Here is a 21,201-nt window from a genome sequence, read left to right on the forward strand (position 1 = left end):
GGCACACAGGCACTTCAGGGATCTTGAAAAGATATCACAGTATATAGCAGGAGACAAATTACGAGAGCTGAGTTAGACACAGGGGCTGCAGGAGCTGATGCGGCACCTAACGAATCCCCCATACCTGGAACAAACCCCTGGCAGGGGCTGTGCTGGATCTGTACATCTCCCAGCCTCTATACCTCACTCCAGATCTCCTAGAAATCCCATGAGCTATTGCTGAGAGTAATCCAAAGGATTTATGCCCCAGTTGCTATGCTTGTTTGGATTATATTTGATGAAATGAATATAACTGTTGTATTTGATGATCTTAAAGGTTTTTTCCAACCTAGTTGATTCTATGATTCTACATTATTATTACATATTGTAATATTCTCTTACTATATAATTATAGTCAATGTCAAGCTAGTCAAGGTCAGGTTGGGCAGGAAAATCAGACAAAAATCACAACAGTGGGACGTTGCATTACAAACTTCAGCAGCACACTTAGCGTAGTAGTAGAGCAGTAAAGTAGGAAGGTTGAAGTTTTAAAAGCTGGTGTTAATTTAAAAGAAAAAAAAAATAAAAGGAAAGAAGAAGAAGAAAGATAAACTGAAAGTGGCTTCTGAGTACAACTGTATTGTCTAAAACTGCAGATCCTTGAGCAGTTCAGCAATGCCTGCAGGCAGGAGGCAGCTGCAGGCACAGCCTGGGTGACAAGAACACAGCAGAGAGGCAAGGAAGAAAATAATAGATGTTTTCAAGCATGTGTAGCTTCTCTGACAGGACATTTCTAATGCAAATGTCTGGTAGACTGGGGACAGAAGCTAGGGTTTTTTTTAGCAACAGGATAACTAAAATGAGATTATTTATGCATGAATGGAATATTACAGTGCCAAAAAAGCTAACAGTGAATTAATTCCCCTGCTTACTGATTTAAAGGACCAGGTCACAGCCTTGTCAGATGCTTTTGCATGTCAGAGTGGTCTGTAGGAGCCCAGCACTGCTGCTCCTTGGGTTTTGTGTCATGCAACCACTATAACAGACAGCTCGCAGACAGGTAAAGATCAAGCTCTGCCCTGATTTCCCCTTGGACCCACTGACCCAGTCTGAAGGATGCAGTTCCCATGCCCCATAGACGAGGCATCCACAACCTAAGCTTCACTTGATACTTTCACAGGACACTTGAAACCACTGAAATCATCTGATCCTTCTTCAGCTGTACTGAGGAACTCTCATAAGCCAGTACTCGAAGCTTATCTATCATTAGCACTAGACTCCAGAATGCTTTGTTACATACCCTACAACTATCAAATAATATCTATCACACCATATGCACAATACTTGCACAAGGGGGGAAGCAAAATCACAATGCATCAGCACTTAGTAGCTGCCGTATCACTTTAAAAGGGGTACAAGCTGCCACCACAGAAAGGCTTTTAAATAATCTTAATTGTTGGGCTTTTTCACCTTTATTTAAAGAGTAGGAGGCACTCCATCTTAAATATAGGAGTAATGTGTCATTGCCCAAAACAATATGCAGCATGAAGGAAATTCAAGCTGACACAATTTGAAGACGGCAAGGACAAACTGATATAGCAACTCTGACAGGCATTTATAAACAAAATGTGAATCTAGTTTCAGCCTACCATACTGAAATAATATGCAACACGTTTTGATGTCATAACATGAATATTTCATATATGAACAGCATCTTGTTTGGTAGTGAGACACTTCCAGACACCTGCAAAAGGAGGTCCTAGGAGACAGGGAAGGCTTAATTGCTATTTCTCAATGTGCAACATCACAACACAGTAACTTTTGGATCTTTATTGACTTCTTAACTGTTTTGCCAAATGTCAATATGTAAAAGTTTAGAAGTAAAAATCATGGCTGAACCTTTCTTTCTAATTAATGGGTGTATTGATCAGCTAGGCTTTCCTCTTGCCTCGTGTCACAAGAGCCGCTGAATTTAAGAGTCCCTCCCAAAGAGGTATTTATACTTATGGCTTGCCAGTAAAAAAGCAAAGACTGAAATCTCCAGCATGCTAAATAGAATCACTTTGATAATCCATTGATAATGAACAGCCCAGAGAACTAGGGCAAAGTTGAGTATTTACAGTCTCAAGAGCATTTTGTTTTGATTTGCATTGAGTTTCAAGGTTCAGACATTTAATAGCCAGCAGGACCATATTTTCATTTCCTTCATTTCAAATTTAGGAAAGAAAAAAAAAAATCACAAGATTACATCTCAAACAAAAAAATCAATCTCAAATTCCACCTGACAGTTAACCAATGTATATAGAAAACATAGCCTAGCTACTGCTGAAGTTTTGCTAAATTTTGTAAAGAAACATTTGTACAACCCTTGAAGTTGCTCAGTATCTTCTAGCCTAAGAATACAAGCAATGAAAATAATGCACATCATTTAAATTACTCTGAATATTCAATAACAGTAATGACTTCAATATTAGAAGCTCTTCAATGTGTATTCCTGGGGAAACTGCATTTGTCCTTGACCTTTGCTTACTCCTTATTTTGTCCTCACGTAATTAACACATTCATAATATCATATAAATGCCACTTATTGATACTGTCCCAAGGGCAACTAGTTATCTAGCAAGAACACGGACACATTAACATTTACTAACGCATTTAGCTTCTCTTCCACATTAAACTGAAGAAACCCATTTATCAAATTACACAGAAATGTATATTAAACAGGCAATATTTAACAAGGTAATATTTAAATGTTGTCAGACAACAGTGACACTCATTTAAAGGGATGGCCTATAAGAGTGGCAGCGGTCCCACACCACTGTGGCATGACTGCTGGTTGAGCACACAGATGATGGTACCACTTTCAGAGTATACATATAGGTTGTAAATAGATACAATTTACTTTGTTATTTTTATACATTTTTCCTTGTTTAGCAACAGAAAGTTGCTACGTATACTGGATAAAAGCTTCAAAATCATCCTCAGTGCATCTAGTCAAGAGGGTAACATTGCCCCCGAGGCGCCAACTCAACAAGGTTTGAGGTCACTCGTAAGTTCAGGTATTTAATCATAATATACTGTATCTCTTCACCTACAGATTTCAGGGCTTTGCAAGATAGTGAGTATCTCCTGCAGTAAGGCCAAAACCAGTATTCTGGCAAAGTGATTTAAGGAAAATTAATAATAATCTTGCATCCTTTTTCTCTGGAACACATTCTCCATTATTCATCAACACAACTAAATATTCAGGACCACTTAAGATTATTTTAAGCATTTTGTTCACTGCACTTGACTTTTATCTGGGAATTATTTTGAATGACTTTCATAAGAAATATCTGGTAAAACACATGTCAGCACTTTGGCAGGCCTGGCAAACTCTTACTGAGCTCAAGTTAAATTTACAATGGAAATTGGACTAATTAATTACTGGAGATAGAACAAGAGCAGGATTTCAGCATACAACTAAAATGAAACAATGCAAAAAAACAACAACTGGCGTGATTCCAGTGAGAACAAGTGCAGGAAACACTTCCCAGTGAGTGGGAACAGGAAGGAGCAGTCAGGAGCACAATCCCCAGGCTGCAGTCTCCTGTGACTGATACAGAAATGACCTGGAGAAAGGCACAGAGGAGTAATAGGCTTTCATGATGACACCGTGACATTTTCTCTCCTATGGGAATGAAAATAGTAAGATGCCAGAGAATGAGTGGATGCTGGTAGGCCCATCCCCAGTGCTTTAGGTATGAAGTCATGGGGATTAGGGCTGCGGTACTAGAGCTAAGGGCTCACTGGCCATGGTGAAGTGTCCCTGTGTCACACTCATAGGGGACATAAAGAGCCAGGCTGCAGCAAGAGCTGCTTTGTATGGGAAAGATGCAGAAAATGATGCTAGAAATACATCCGCATCCCAAATGCATCAGTTAGTCCACTCGTACAGCTCTGAATAATCCGCATTACTGCTTTCAAACCAGTATCTTTCTCTTCAAGGAAAAGAAAGAGAACAGGCATGGAACATACTCTATGAGGCTCCATCAAGAGAATTATTAAAAAAAAAGAAAATAGAATACAGCAATAAATTGCTACCAGGTTTTAATTTTGCACTTTTGCAATAAAAGGAACAGAAATGTAATATAACCTAAGTAAGAAACAGGTGACCTAAGGAGTCAATACCTAAAGTTATCAAATAAGCAAAGCTGTCTGCTAAAAGAGACCTTTCTGACAGATCCCACTGGAGGATATCCTGAGCATTTCAACAGTAAAAAATAAAAAATCATAAGCAGCCCCAGGCAAATCATGGATTTTTCCCTGCTAATGCTGATTTAAAATATGTAAATGTATTCTCCAGCTAGAAGGTGTGGATAATGACTGTTAAACGTGCAGAACAGTGACCATTGGAAAAAAAAAAAAAAAAGAAGCAGCAAATACACAAAAGAAAGCAGTTTTCCAATTTGATTTTTCTATGTTCACCATGGAAACATCTTTCTAAGTATTATTATCAAGTTCAGCTGAAGAAATAGAAGAGGAAAAGTTTCACACTCCTTTTTATTTGTGCAGTGGAGGGCAGAGTTTTCCCTTACGTGTTTTGTCAAAACAGTTTGAAATGGGAGCGTTTGTCTACCCATAGAAATAAACCCACAGACTCCTCACAAATCAGAAATGACAGATTACAACTTCTCAAGATCTTTTGTGAAGAAAAGCAGTGAAAAAAGGCTAATCTGATGAAGTAGAGCAAAAACTGATCAAGTCTGTTATTTGTCCAGCCCTCTCTGCACAATATCCTCTCTTCCGGCAGGACCTGCACAGAAAATATATTTGGAAGTGTCCAAAGTCTCTGACAAGTTACTGACAGTTGATGGATGGATCAAATCCAATATCTGGAATACAAAATGATAAGGTTCAGAAATGAAGGGGATGAGTGACAGTGGCTGAGGAGATGAATGGATGGGGGAACCTTCATAGCAGAAGGCTGAATCTCCTTTTTCTTCATGAAGAAGATAATGAATGGGTTGACAACAGCCGGAATTCATTTTCAGCTATGAATATTGGTCGTAAAAAAACTTCTCAGTGCTTTTATATTTGTGTTAGCAGTGTTGCTATCATGTGGAAGGTATTTAAGAATTTATGAAACTTAACTGTGACCAATGATAATGTGTGTCTGTGCCACCACAGCTGAGGGCTGGAAATGCTCTTCCAAATCAGCAGTCCAGGCCACTCATCCTGCCAACACACCATCACTTTACTCACTTCCCAAAGCCAAGAAGTCACCTCAAAGGCTGTTTTGCAATACCTAAACATGTTCAGATTCAGAAAAAAGTATAAGGAGACACATAATATGACACATAATATGACCCAAAGAGTAAAATGATTACAAAAAAGACAGAAAAAAACCCCAGCATTTTGGATCAAAGCTTATTTTCTGCTATGAATTTGTCCAATGTAGCTTTCAGAATTTTTCATAATTTGGTATGCTGCATCATTAGTAAAAATAAACAGTTATGACTTAATTCTCAGGAGTTCTTGCTACATTCACATTTTCCACTGGAGAAAGAAATTGCTCAAAGTGAAGTTCCCAAAAAGCAATGCTTCTCTGGACTACTACTCATCCTTTTTTTTCTGCTGCAGCTTCCTCCCCCTGAAGCCCAGTGTAACTCTACTATTTCTGCCACACTTCAGTTTTCTGCTAATATACTTAGCCATTTACAAAAGTGGAATATGAGGAGCCATCCAAAACGGACAGACATTTCCTGCTTGCTTTTCAACAAACTAATTCTACTTTATTCCATATCCTGCTGTACAAATGACATCCTTCCTATAAACTAGTCTACAAGACCACAGTACTATTTAGCAATCAAAACATGGATGCTCATTATCTACTTCTGTTTCATTATTTACTTTTTTGGCCTCCACTCACCTTTTCTTCTAAACCTACACAATACTTGCATCAGTAACTTCCCATTCATTTGCACTGTCTCACACACACTGGGAGGTAGTAGAGGAAATGCATCTAATTTTGTTGTATTACTAATTTATAAATATTTACCAAAATTACACATACACTTTTCAAAACCAAAATACCTTTGAGACAGTCAGCTAAGTTTAGTTCATAAATACTAATGGCAAATTTTCTCCCCTCCCCCTTTTAGATTACATGTTCAATTTAAGAGATTTTTTTTTTTTCCTATAAAAGAATTCAAAATACCTGAACAGAAAAAAAAAAAAAAAAGGCAAAAAACCCCTGTTTGGTTAGAAAGAAGGAAATAAGGAAAAGGCTGAAGAAGTTATTTTTTCCTGGTCCCAGGTTAATCCCATGGGAAATCAGTGCAATTCAAAGGGCTTCCCCCCCCACCCCCCCCCAACTAAACAACTAAGTCAGCTCATGTTTATCTGAAACCCAGTTTACTTTGGAAAGGCTAAAGAAATAAAGCAGTCCATCAAATATTTAAAGTGTTTGGCCCTGATTCTGCAGAGGCTTCGGTACACACTTAATTTCATCAGTCTTAAAGCTGGAGTCTTCCACAGACAGAGGCTCAATCTGTGAAGTGGCTGGAAAAGAGAACGCATGAACTGGCTTTTTCAGTGAAAAGAGTTGTTCCGGTTGTGGATGAAGGATGCTCTGAGCAGTCAGTATGAATCCAGAGCCAGTTGCGCAGGGCATGGTCATTGCCACCCTGGTGGACCCCTGGGCTCAGGCCTCCATCAGCAACTATCACACCAATGGGTCACAGCTGGACAGCAGTGTGTAGATATGGGACAATGAGTGCTGAGGGAAGGGAGACAGTTTCCCCCAGCTTCATGGCCATAAGCCAGACTTGATGGTGGCTGAGCCTCAGCCCCTGCTCACACTCAGCCTCCATCATCCAGGGTCCCTGGCTCATTTTCAACAAAGATGCTGAAATGCAGATGTAGAAATTCAGAAGACACAGGTATATAGCTAATATATATGCAAAAATATACTACATTATGTAAAAATAGAAGTATAGATAATACACAATCTTCATCCTTACACAAAGTGGATTGCAGTGGAGGAATGCATTCTTCTGTGGCATGGAATTTAATTAGTTACTAAATTTAGATACTGTCAGTATAGTTACAGAAGATTCACTGCAGCTGGATTTAAATATTGCATGATACTTTACATTTTGCACAATACTAATGGATGACATTACATTAGTACAGATATTGTGAAGTATTTCTACATGAATGCTTCAGTCTATCCAGTGGTTTAGACAGCTAAATCATACTTGATTACATTTTCAAAAATATATTGTAAGTCCCAGGTATTGGTAGTTTTAAAGAAAGTATTCAGAGTCCCTGAATCCCATGCTGTTGGGAAGGACTGATCCAAAGCAAAAACACAGGTGCAAAAATAATTAAATCTGCTTTAAGCATAAGACAGAGTTATGATGCAGTCTATGGAGGATAAGAAGTCAGTGTTGAAGTTTCTCCTCTGCCACAAACTTATTATTTGTAACAGCTCAGTACCTTAAAATTCAAAGAATTTGGGTAAAGCTTATTAGAAACAGAAGTGCCTAAATATCTCTGTATCTCTCACCATCATAGCATGTGCATCTCAGTTCTTCATCTCCAATAAAATAACACAGGAGAATTCCACAAGGCTAATTAAAGACGTGAAATTTTAAGTCCATTCAGAGACTACAGGAACAAAGGTCAAATAAGTTCTCAAGTTTGAGTCAAACTGCTTCTACTTCAAACTGCAGAACTTCACAAGGTATTTTCTCCTGCAGACATTAGGCTTAGCTATAGTCTGGCCTAAATTTCAGAGGAGTCTTACTCAAAAGGCGTTGAGACAGACAGTATGGGCTATTTCAGACTGGTGCAATGTGTGAAGGAGTTTATAAATCCTTGAAGAGCATTCCACCACCTTTTTCTTCATATATATTTTATTGAGAAGACTCCTCCAGCCCAAACTACTTTGCAATATCTGTGCCATAGTAATGCATGAGGCTGACATCCCAGGTCTGCCAGAGCTGAACACTAGACAATCCACAGCTACAAATGCCATTTTAAAATGTAACCCTGAAGAGTATTTTTGACAGATGGGATTTCCCAGGTATAGAACTGTGCTATCTCCGTAATCTCTGAACTCAATTTAAGTTTCATAGATAAGATTATTTTCATTTCAACCCCTTTGGTCACTTGTGACAACAATATTTCCCTTCTCCCTACACAAATCTAATTTGGTCTTGCACTGCAACTCTGCTTAGAAAGCTGTTTAGTGGCAATGTTTCAGAAATACGAATCAAATTTTCTTGAGTGAAATAAAATTAGCTATCCAGGAAAGGAAAATCCACTTTTCTAGGGGCACTGATTCCATATTTTAGGTAATGGTTCTAAAATACAATAATAATCATAATAATAAAATGGTTCTGAGATGCCGTGCATGCTGATAGCAAGAAGGCTATCAGAAGTAGCCCTGCTGCCCCTGAATACACTGGGAATGACTGGAAGCATTTGCTGGTCCACAAAACAGCCCCCTTACACCAGAAATCTCACAATTTCCTGACATGTTAAAATAAAGGGAAAAGACAGCAGCGTAACTGCTGAGGATTTGGTCCCAGGGCTGGCTTAGATTTGGTGACCAGTCCAGCGCCAGGTCAAATGCTTTTAAAATAGGATTTGCAGCATCTTCCTCCTGGACCAAAACAGAGACAGCTGTGCTAGAGGTCTTCTTCAGGCAGAAGGGGTTAACTCATCCCTTGGCAGCCAGGAGAGAGGTCCTGGGGACAGAGGAACAGGATGGTCCAATAACCACTGTCAATCCCTCCTCTGCTGAATCAAGAGAGCCCTTTTAGCAGCAGACCCACCAGAGACAGGTTTTTTGTCAAGTCTTCTTTAGACTGTGCTTGCAGAGCAGAAGAATCCATACCTCAGTTTTCTATGGGACATCATTCTTCCTGCTATCTGCATGAGCGACATTGCATAAGCCACCATATGAATGGAGCCACCAAAGCACTAAATGACAGAAGAGTCTGAAGAGAGGAAAAAGGAAGAATCAAAAGAAAGGATATTTTCCCAGCTTTTTGCAGTTTTTTTGCCATGCACCCTACTCTTCACCCTTTTTCCACCTCCTCTGTAACTCCCATTCCTTTCCTCTGCCAAAGCAAAGAGGTGACAAAGCCTGTAGCTGTCCCAGTTTCTTTAAGGACCTTCCATCTCCTTCACTCCTGCTCAGCACAGATGAGTCAGGAGGAGGCAGAGGCTTGGAGGCACAGCTGTGCAGGCAAGTGTACACAGCAAAGCAAATCTGAAGTAATTAAATAAACAGTAATACAAACATTTCACTTCTGTCCATTTTTTCTAGCTATTGCAGAGTGGGCTCTTCCATATAATGTTTGCACAAGAGCTGTGATGTATCACTTAATCTACTGTAAGGACTTTATTCATACCACCTGAGGTTGCTCCTCTGCAAGCTACCACTTACACAAGATTGAACAAAACAGAAGAAGGTATTACTGAGCTATTACCGGCATCTTTTGCCACATGCTCTCAAGTTTCTAACTTCAGTGGTCCAGAAGACTGAAGCAGAAAAGCAGATGAGACAGTACAATCATGCAGTACAGTTGGACTTTATACTTACCCTGTCTGACCTTGACGCTTGCTCTTCAAAGGAAATAATCAAGATTGAAACCAAACCAAACTCAACCCAGACCTACATCACTCACCAACAAACCAACCCACCCCAAAACAAAGATAACAGAGTAGCAGTGACCAAACCCACTTGAGCCATGTTAGCAAAGCTCTGTAATGGCATAACCCCAACATACTCAGAACATACCAGGACACAACAATTTCAGTGACTTAGTTTCAAGCACGCATCATGCCCTTTGCTTTTTAAAAGACCGTATTAGTCATGACGCTTTGTTTTCTGAAGAAGGGCATCTCCAGCTCATATATAAACCTGTGATGAGAGCTGGTTACCTGGTTTCTGGTGTTTCCCCCACACACTTCAAGGAATAAATGTAGGTGTATTGAACTGCTTTGTGCTCTGAAAAGGTGCTCTGGACAGCTGACCAATCTGCCAAAGCGACACAGTCTTCCTGAACTTCAGAAGTGCAAGTTCAGAGCTCACAAAACTGCCTGATATAGCCAAAACCATGCAATGGCAGTATTAAGCAGCTACCTGACTCTACACATATTCTGAAGCCCTATTGGTGCAACCCAGCTGCAGTTTCAAACCACTTTGCACCTCCATCCATTCCCCTCTCTATCCCTCTTGTCTATTTGCTATCTCAGGCATTGCTGCATGTTTAAATTCTAAGCCCTTGAGGGTGATCAAGACAATTACCAAATGTATAGTCAGCTCTCCATGATGAAGTGCTCAACAACTCCAGTTCACCTTCAAGTTTCAGGAGCTGCTGATGGTTGCAAACAGGCTGAACCCACACTGCCTAAAAAACACACCACCAACAAAACTGTCAGGCCAGAGCATCATCTCTCCTCATCCCATATTTCTGAGCTATGCCCTCCCTGCCTTTCAGCACACCCAGTAACTTGAGAACTAAAAGAGGATGGAAACCTTTTCAGGAGCAGGGTTCATCTACCTGTGAGTGTAGCAGAACTAGAAAAAAAGAGTAAAAAATTCAGGGCCAGGAACATAAGGGGCTGTAGTCCTCCTATAGACAGCAGTCTAAAACATAAGTATTGCTGAGGATGCCAGAGAGATTTCTGGATTAAAACAGCCTGCATGGGATTTAGAGCAGTCTATGGACAAAGCTCTCTGTCAGCCCAGACCAGACTGCAAGAACTTGTCATTTGACAGTGATCAAATATCTCCTTGCAATGCACACACACCTTTCCAGGAGGAAAAATTATCAGTAGTGGTATGTGGCCTGTAAGTGTTACTGCACACACTGCTCATAGGTTCATGTTTCTGCAGTATGACATGGCAAGAGTATATATGAAGCCTTCTCAATCAAATTAATTTTTTCCAATAGATGCCCACTAAAAAAATTTTCTGTTAAAACAACTGCACCATCCTCCCCTAACAGCTAACAAGCTGGGTTGTTTTCCCCCCCCTTCAAGTCATCCATACTGAAGTACCTTCAGGAGTGAAAAATGCCTGTCACAGCCAGTTGGCAGGAGGGCAATGCTTTAATATCCACTCCAAGGATGAAAGACATGGCAGCTTCTAACCCTCACACTGGCTGCAGAAAGCCCTCAGCCAGTGACACCACACCGTGCCCAGTTCCCATTTAAGCTGAGCAAGCAAAGCTGGGAGCCCATTAATTTGCTGTGTGAGTTATGGTTCCCTGCAGCACCTTTTGTTCACTGTCAAGGTTCTGCAACAATGACGAATGCAGCTACATTCAGCCCAAAACTCCAGAATTTGATATACTAAATCATTCTAGATATTAAATGTCTCAGCGATAAGCCTAGCAAATTAATTCCTCTGGAGCCTACATTTTTTTGCTGTACACGAGGCAGGAGGGACTCCCCATATACTCCCCCATTGTTTCATGGAAAATTATGCAGTTTGGTAGCATTGTTGCTCCCAGGAAAGAAACCAGAATCCCAGGAAAATTCACACAACTTCCAGTGGCTACCAAGAGAAGCTGCAAATCTGCCTGAATAACTGAGGCAGCAGAAGGCAGTTTGGGGCATTAGGAGCTCAGCAGTTATTCCTATTTTAATAGCAGCAGCTGTACACACTTATAAAGTTTCCATTTACCTTAGTAAATAAACAGAAAAGACTCTTGCAATAGACAAACAGGGGAACACAGTCAGAATGCTTAAGCAGCAACAGACAGGCAGGTTTTCAGTCTTATCAACCTCACAATTAATCATTTTTTGTTTAAAATGATCTCCTTCCTCCAGCCACAGAACACTGCAGTCACAAGACCTGACTAAATCTCATCTCAACTAATTTGTAAAGAATAGATGACTTATCAAAGGAATCCTAAACCAAAACAGATTAAGGCATGAAGAGGGTGGAACAATTGCTACTTCATTTTTAATTTCTCAAAATCACCAAATATATCACAATGGTTAACTCCGGAAAGATTTTGCAAGCTTCATAAACAATAGAGGTATTACCCATTATCACACAAGTACAAATTAGTTTGACCTTTCCAGCTTTCTCATACTAGGCTTCCTTTTTTCCACTTGACTAGAGAAAATATTGAGTCAATCCGTGTTCTCTGCTCTTCATTCTCAGGCGTATTTGACTAGTGCTTTTTTCCTCTACATCTGCAATTATCAGAGACTCATCAAACACTGAATTCACCCCAGTAATTCTTTGATTTAAGCCAGGGCATAACTAGTGCTCCCTAGGAAAGACCCAGCCTTATGCTCAGCATTGCTCCCTATCTGCTTTTCCCACCTCTACCTCCCCAGTAAAACAACGTGTGATATGTTCATTTAATATTCCTTGTAGGAAGTGTTGGCAAACAATGTGAAAATAAGGGCAGCAGAAATCAGAGAGGGAAGGGTGCTCAGTGCCTTCCATCTAGCCTGCCCAACCTTCCTGCCCACAGAGCTTTCCCTGCCCAACAACAGACGCCTCCTCGATGCCCAAAAATGGAGCTGGCAAAGCAGCCAGCAGATCTCTCCTGCCATGTGGATTTCTGGACTAACACCCAGCTATCCTTAACAGATACATATACGTCCCCAGAAAGCCTTCACACAAAGCATGGAGTAGGAGAAGTGCACACAGACAAACTACCCTGTGTGTCATGCACCTTTCAGGTCAACTTCCATGCACAAACTGCGCTCACTGCCAGTGGACACTGATTTCTGCAAAGTCTAAAATCATTCTTCATGAATAATTGGTGCTTTCTATCAGAAAGTCTGCCTGTGCTGGATCCAACAGAGGACTCTCTTATTTTCTTGATAGTCTTGTGCTGGAACCAAAAGACCTGGGGAGGAGCAAAGAAAGGGTAATGCTGAGCAAGCCACAAAAATCCTTAGCTGTCAGCCAAAACATAAGAGGACCTGCTGCATCAGGGTGTTTCAGTAAAGATGTATAACACTGAGTATAGCAGCAGTGGGGGAAACTGAGGGATAAACTGAGAAGTAGAACGGCTTTGTGGGTCAACAGAGAATCACAGCACCAGTGAAAGAAATGTGTCAAGGAGAAAAATGATGCATTTGTGTACTAGTTCCTCAGAATTAGGAATCCTGAGACAACTACACCATAGAAATTGTGATTAGGGTTATAGATATAAAACTCAATACACATCTAAAACCCTGCAAGCCAGCACTAGCTCTTTCCTCAGCCCATGTGGAACGGTGCATTCCTGTAATTCCAGGGCTGGCTGAAGGTGCTCCCCAGCTACTTTCTGCTCTGGGCCGTAAGGGATACGCTGTGCGACGCCCCACTGGCTGCCTGAGCACAAGCCAGGATCTGAAGTTGCTCTAGCAGCAGCCGGAGCAGTGCGGATGATGCGACTTGAGTGCTGCCACCCTGTGGGATTGTGTCACTCGTCTCTACGCATTGTCATACTGCCGCGTACTCCCGACGCTCAACTGTACACCTGTATTTGGGAAATCACAAAGGGCTCCAGAGCCCACACAAGCAGTTTCTAGTGAAGCTCAATACACTGAAACGTGTTTGAACATTAATTCGGGAGTTGGAAATGTTTATAAATATGATTTGGAACAAAAAGGTTACTGAATTCTGGCCAGAATAAGAACGAATACTATAATTCAAAATAATTAGCATGTCATAAGTAACAGTCTGATGTATTTACACAATTTATATTTACTCCTATGTATCAAGGCCTGGACTGAAACCCTGTTTTGTACATTGCTAGGAGCCAATTCTGTTTGAAATTACTCTTCTGCTGTACTTCATATTTCATTCATTTCTACTTCCAGCTATACACGCACAACAGAGGGCATTATACATCTCCCTAATTGAACAATACAGATCAATTAAATATGAAAAGTCATTCTTGGACTAAAACCCTCTTAGGCAAATGTTCTGCTCTTACGCTAAAGTAGCTCTTTTGAAAAAGCTAGGAGTTGAGTGCTGTTTAGAGGCTTTTTTTTTTTCCTCTTTCCAAAAGACTGGAAGACAAAGACCAAGAATATTCATCCATTCATTCATGATAAGAGGACACAGAGCTTTTGCCTCCATTTCACAAGCACAGGGTAGTGGTGATACAAAAAATTTTACTTGATGAAATCTGTCCAGTGCCCTGTGCAGGAGGTGAAGAACCCTCCTCTGCTCAGCGCTGAACATACCTTTCAAACACCTCTCATGGGTCACACCATTAACACAAACCACAGTGTTATCAAATGGTATCATGGAAAAAGAAATATGAAATGAGTCTATGCACCACTGCTAGCCCACCAACTACAGGCTCCTCACACATATGCTATATAAAACATTGAAGTCCCACTGAGCATCAAAGTGGAGAATATTAAAGCACATCAGCCCAATAATCAGTTCACATCTGGTGGTGTCAGAAACCAAGGTGGCCATGATAGGCTAAGGTCCCCTGAAAGAAGCTCAGCACTGTAAGCAGTCAGCAAGGATGTTTTGCCACTGATTCACTAGTGCAAGTTCTTTGCTAATACACAATCTGTTCTATAAAAGTTTGACTTAAACCTGGTACAAATGTACAGCTAAGTTAACAGAAGAATCTGGCTCAGATATGAGCCTAGCTCTATCAGTCCCAGGAAAGGAAATCTGCCTGACAGCAACCTTGACAGCTTGTGGGCTTTCTCCAACCCCTAGGTCAGCTGTTAGTCCACAGGTAGCAAGTGGTCTGTGACTTCCTAAAGGCACAGAAGAACAGACCATGGCTCAGTCACAAGACAGGCATGGAGGAAGGTGGGACTAAATTCAGTGGAGGGTTTTGAGCAGAATTCATTTTTTCTACTGAGCACTGAGCACTCATTAAGAGGGCCCAGAAGGGGGAGATCATCCAAACCATGGCTATGGATCAAACTGGAGAAAAGTGTCTGCTCAAGGATTTATAGCTATAGCCAGAAAGATGTAAAAATGGAAGATCAGAACCATTAACACAGAGGCAGGGAGCAAGGAAAGAGTGTATGCTGAATATCCTCAGCAATCCTGGGGGCTGTCACAGATGGCTAGCTGGGTTTTCACACTCCTATTACTGGAAGCATAGAGATGGAAATGTATTTAATTGTTTGAGTATGACTTGTTTGTAAGTCTTCCCAAATAAAGCTGTTATCTGCATAAAACGAGTTTAATAAACCATGCACTCACAGCTCTGTTAAAAAAACACTGGGAGGTTATTGCTATTCAGTAGTATTCAGATTAAATTACCATTTGTAATACAGGTTTTCCATTACAAATACCAAGTACACTGTTTATTCCCTTTCTTAGTCTTCTAATTGATGAAAATGACCTGCTAAACCTTATGTAGATTGCATTTAAATGCCACATCTCTTCATTGGCTAAACATTTATATAAATAAATTATAAACACAGATTTTGTCTGAGGCTGTCTAAGACCTTATACTGCTAGAACTTACAGAAGAATAAATCAATCCAGTCTCAGGAGCTCAGGTCTAACTTGTCACCTGAACAGCTACCAAGTGCCAACAGCTGTTGGAAATTCTCAGGTCCTTCAGCCCTGGCCGCATCCCCTTGGCCACAGAAGTCTCTCATGTTCCGCACACACCCCCACCCCCCACACCCCCCCACTTCACATCAGAAGGATGTTAACTCAGGAAATCCCAGGAGATACAAGGGGTGACCAGGTCAGAAATTAAACTACTCTGCAGAAGGACTGTGGGAGGTGCAGGGGCACTGAAGGAAGAGTCCTCTGGACCATGCTACTTTTGAACAAGGGCTGCAAAGGAAGACAAACCATCACAGCAGGGAGTGCTGTCACGTTGTGGTCCTGGGTTAAGTAAAGTCTGGAGAAAGTCAAGCTGAACAGTTGATCATTTAACCACATCCTGCTCTGCAAACAAGAATGGGGAAATCAGGAAAGCCCATGTGAGATGGTTAATAATGATTGTGTCCACTGAGTCTCACTTAAATTCAGGTTCAAAACCTCTGGAAAAACAAAGAGAAGAGGTGCTGAAGTACAATTGTGATGCTTTTAATCTTCAGTATAATGCATTCTAGGAGAGCTTGGTACTGCACATATCAAAACTTTAATTCACTAATGAAGAGATCTGGCCATGTCTGAGACAGCTCCAGCAAACCTTCAAACAATGGAGCATCAACAGCTGACCAGCTGGGAGATACAGAAGAATTAATAGAAGAAACAAATGTAGTAGAAACTAATTTTTGAAACCTAGAGCTGTTTAACAAAATTAAAGGGGGAAAAAAAATATCCCTGTAAAGGTAATTTCAAAAATTAAATGGTTGTAGATTACTTTCTTGAGTCCCTAAAACAATTTCTTTTAAGTGGAATAATAATGTAGTAAGTGTCATCACTTACCTTACCTGGTGATACTTGTATGCTGTAGTTGCATACCTGAGCAAAAATCCCAATTTACATTGCAGAGTCAAAACTTACTCCTTATGCTCTAGCTTCCTAAATTTGAATCATGCATATGACAAAGTCACTAGATTAACTGTTTTCAAAACACTTTGATCCTGTTGGTCCTGAGGGTTCAACTTTAATTGCTGGGTTAAATCACTGGAAAAACAAACAAACAAACAAACACCCACAAACCAATCAACAAATCTTTCTTCTTCTTGGTGTCCTGTTGAAAGAGATTTTTATCCTGCAAATTAAGATAAAATGTGACTGCTTGTATCTAGGGAAAAGCAAAGAATGAAGTTATTTCCCAAGTACAACACATACAGTACTGGAAACCCCTGCTTAGTGTAGAAAATACTGTTGCTGCAGTTCATGTGAACCTCATTTATGCCAAGATGGCAAGCAGATTTGACACAGGAGGTTTTGTTTTAATATCACCAATTTTGGTGGATGATGCTAGGGAACAGGGAATAGTTGTGTACTCACATGAAACAATAAATCAGTTGGATGTCATCACTATATATTTGCTTTGCTAATGATAAAAAGAATTAATCACTACTGTCACGATATTCATATTTATATTTGAGTAACCACTGTAGCAGATAACAGTAAAGATGCGTGCAAGTTTAAATCCTGGCAGCAAGCCTAGATTAGAGCTTCGGAGCTGACATTTGTGGATTTGGTGTGATTCATGTTACTTTTCTGTGTTTGTGATTACCTTCCTGTCAGGGGCTGCACATCACTCACGCACCAAGCAGCAGGCTTCCAGTTTCTGCATGTGAAGGAAAATTCCCAACTGTTGCACCGAAACCCTCTCCTAATGGAGCCCCATCTTCTGAATAACAATGGAGCAGAACAAGGCACAAGCAAAAGGAGCACCTAAACGGCTTTTACAGGGACATTATCGGGTCATTTTAGGCCACAGATGGGAGGTGTGGGAAGAAACCCCAGACTTGATCTAATCTAACATGGCTAAAAATAGACCTGTGATGATTTATGAACTTTCAAATGCAGCAGAGTGGTGTTTTTTTTAAGCAACATCTTCCCTGGCACCACCTGCAGCCCAAGAGCTGCCTGTTCAGTCTGACGGAACCCCTTACAGGGTCCCTGATGGATACCAACCATGGGCAGCTGGTGTATCTGTCATCCCTCACCAGTCGCAATTCAGAAAGGCCATGAGAGAACATTAAAAGGCAATGATTGAGCTATCTTGTGGTTAATATCCTTCCTTCAGCCTCCCTTGTCTTTACTGCTGTTGTGGGTTTGGTTTCTTTAATCAAGTTAACTACACAGAACTGTCAGACAAAAGCCAACTCTAAACCAAGGGAAGTAAGTCGCCGACAATGTCTACAAAATCATTTTCAAGTTTTGCACCTGGGGTAGAAGCTGTACAGACGCTTTACACCCGTTTTCTTAGCAGTGCCTGATAGGGTAACACAGGAACATATTTTAAATGAAAGAAACGTTAAACACAGTACATATAAAGACCTGAATATCAACAAGAAACACCTTCATGCATGAGGAGGTGCAAGTTTGGGAGCTAAGGTGAGCTCTCTCACCAGCTGCTTGCTGTCTTGCCATGCTTTGTTTCCCTCCGGAATAAACACTCCTCAGCTGATGGTTAAAACTCAGCACCCAGGAAACAAGTGATGAAGGGATAATACTGGAAATACAATGAAGTCCACCCCAGGGAAGAATGGCTGTGGTCTCAGAGACCACCCATCCAAGAGGGCTTGTGACACACCAAAGGCATCCTTGTGGCCCAGCGAATGTGGCCCCTGCTGCCAGTAATGCCCTTTCACCACCCAAAGCACACTGAGGGCACACTTGCCCCCATCAGACATCCACAGTGACCTCAGGTGAGGGTCTAAATTGCTCCAGACACCACCATTAAGACATGTTAGGTTAGAGTTTGAAGGCAGTATCAGACAATCACGTTTACTGTTTAGGTGCTATAGGAGAAGTAAGCCTTCTGGCAAAGGTAACCTTTTTTTCTGCTGTCATCAGATTTAAAACATGTATTTTGACATCCTATAGAATAGCACAAGCTTAGAATTCCAGGAACACTTCATAGCCTACAAGAGAGCTCAACTCCACTGCAGAGATAAGGATGGGGAAATTTCTAAGTTGCCAGACTTTTGCCAGAATCATTCAACTCCAACTACCTGCGGGTGCACCTGGTTCTACCCCAGTCCTTCACTGTCCAAGTGCTGCCCCCAGGCAAGCTAAAGCATGGGCAAATGCTGCAGGAGACCCCCCTCAAGCCTCCGAGTAGATAGACACAGATACATACAAGTAAAATGTTCTGGTGTGTCTTCCTGCAAAGGGCTAGTTCACTGGATGGGATGGGATTAAACACCTCCTGAAACCAAGCAAAATCTTGTCCGGTGTATTCCGCTCTGCCTAGAGTTCAGCAGAGGAGGGAGAGGTTGCTGCACACCAGCAGAAGCCATTGTCTAAAGCAGGCTGCTTTGGGAAAATTATCAGTGTGCACACCTCTAAAGGAGGCTGTACAGCAAGTAAAAGAGGGATTAGCCGTGTAAACTAAGTCCTTTCGGTATTAGATTAAAGAGGGGAGGTGACTTTGAAGGATTATACAAGAGCCATTTAAGCAGTTTTCAGGGACTTAGAAACGCAGGGTAAAAATGCAAGCTCCCAGGTCCAGAAAAGGAGAAAAAACAGTGTTCTGGCCAGGAAAGCAGCAGAAAAGGCTTCTGGAGAGTCCCAAGCGCAGGGCCCCATCACCCCGCTTCCCACGCCAGGCACTGGCCATCGTGCCCCACGACAGCAGCGTAGGGAGCTGGGAGAACCTGGGAGGAAGCAAGCGAAACGGGGGAAGAGGCTCCGTAAACTGCGGTCCTGCTGGTACCCGCCACGGGCCGTGGCACCCCCACAGCGGCTGTGCTGGGAGGGAGTGCGGTAGAGACCCTGTGTCAGAAAGAATCTTAGGAGTAGCGTGACCATTCGCCTAGGAGGATTACACCAGCCCCTGCTCTCCTCTCAATGATTTATCGGCTAGAATGCAGGTCCTGAACTGAGCCACGTAAACAGGAGGATGTGCAAGCGCAAACACAAAAACTGACTTCTATCTATAGCCAAACGTTCCCGTTCTTCCCTGAACCTCAGGGTGCTAATCAACATGCTGGCTCCTAATCCTTTGCCCACATTAATCCAGCAAGGGAAAATGAATACGCTGCTGCAAGACATCAGACTGTTTTATCGAACCCTCCTTGCAAGAAAACCCCCGCTTTTGCTTAGTCTAAAACGTGACGGATAATTGGTATGTAAGATACAAACTGTTTCCACTTGTTATGCAAGCTGTATCGTTTAATTTGTAGTTTAGAGAGCAAGTCACTCTTGTCTGGGATAAATAAAACAACATGCTGCATTATGTTGCTCACGACACGGAAGCAACATTAGCCTGAGGAAAGCAAAAGAAGCTAAAACTCGAGCGAGCAACGCCGACTGGATCAAGTAAAAAGTTATGCATGCATTTCTGCCAGCTTGCGAGGAAGCATCCCTCTGCCAGAATCACGCACACACACACACACACCACACAGAGCCCCATTCCCGCGCTCTTCTCCGCGGTTCCTCTCCCCGTGCTCCGGGCGCAGCACCGACCCCCTGCCCACGGTTACCGCTGCCGGACCCGGACCCATTCCGCCGCTCCGCTCCGCGCCGGACGAGGGGGAGCCCGGCCCGGCACCTCGCTGTGGAGCCACGGGGCCGCGCCGCGCTCCGCGGGGAGCCCCAACAACAGCGGGAGCCGCGCCCCGGGATCCGCGCCCCCTCCACCCCGCATCTCCCTTTCCGGGGAGCCGCCGCTCCGCGGCACCCCGAGCTCCGCACCCCGCAGCCGAGCCGCCCCGCGCAGCCCAGCTCCGCTCTCCTTCGCCGCCGCCGCTCTCCCGATTTGTTCCTATTTTATTGGTTCTTGGTTTTTTCCTATTCAAATCCGCCTCCCTTCTCCCGGTGCAGAGCCGCGCTTACCTGGGCACGGCGGGGGGACGCGGGGCTCCGCGGGCGCTGCCTGCCCGCCGTGCGCGGCAACCCCGAGGTGCGCGCCTCCGCAGCTGCCCGCGGCCGCAGCATTGAGCGGCAGCGGCCGGGAGCCGGGCGAGCGCTGCGCAAACCCCTCCTCCCAAACCTGCGCCGTGCGCGGGGGGCGGGCGGAGGAGCCGCGGAACCGCGGACGCCTTTAACCCTTCTGCTGTCCCGCAGCTGGGGCGCGGCTTCCGCGCGCAGAGGGAGCGCAGCCCTCAGTACCGCAGCTGCTGTTCTTTGGGGTCTGTCCAGCGGCTCAGCTCTGAGCTGGGGGTAATTCCCCTGCCCGGTTCCTGATTCCCTTCTGTGTTAGCCCAGGCGTGGCTCCTCCCGGCGGACACCGACCCCGTCCGGCTCGGTGGTTTCCCGGCCCGTGCTTTTCCCCCACCGTCGACCAGTCCCAGGAGTCCCAAATTACAGATGGGAGCATCTTTAATCTTTTTTTTCCTCTTTTCGATGGCCTCCGGCAGTAATCTCAGATTTGTCGTAATTGTTTTCACTCTTCAAAAGCTGTCCCCTTCCTTCATTCCCCTGCTCCATCAGTCTGTCGCTCAGCCCTTTGCACTAGTCCACCCTCTTCCTTCATCCCCTTTTTGACCCTTCTTGTCAAAGAAATGAGTGTGGGGAGATGAGAGAAGCCAGAGAAGAGAACACTCACAGGGTGCCAACCGCATCCCTGTTGCTTTCAGGCCTCCTCGTGCCCCAACCCAGCATCTCTCCCGCACCCGGGACTTCCTCTGGGTCAC

At 43.0% G+C, this 21,201-nt stretch overlaps 1 protein-coding gene across 3 annotated transcripts in view; it reads right to left on the reverse strand.

Moving 5' to 3' along the window:
• LOC136018300 (contactin-4) overlaps positions 1–20,543 on the reverse strand; it is a 336,419-nt gene extending 315,876 nt beyond the window's left edge. For all 3 annotated transcript variants that reach the window (XM_065687395.1, XM_065687396.1, XM_065687393.1), the window contains exon 1: positions 20,402–20,543. The gene's annotated coding sequence lies outside the window, so the exon portion shown is untranslated. The remainder of the gene's footprint in view (positions 1–20,401) is intronic.
• Positions 20,544–21,201: the final 658 nt, after the last annotated feature.

This window comes from Lathamus discolor, chromosome 7 (genome assembly GCF_037157495.1).
Source record: "Lathamus discolor isolate bLatDis1 chromosome 7, bLatDis1.hap1, whole genome shotgun sequence".
NCBI lineage: Eukaryota > Metazoa > Chordata > Aves > Psittaciformes > Psittacidae > Lathamus > Lathamus discolor.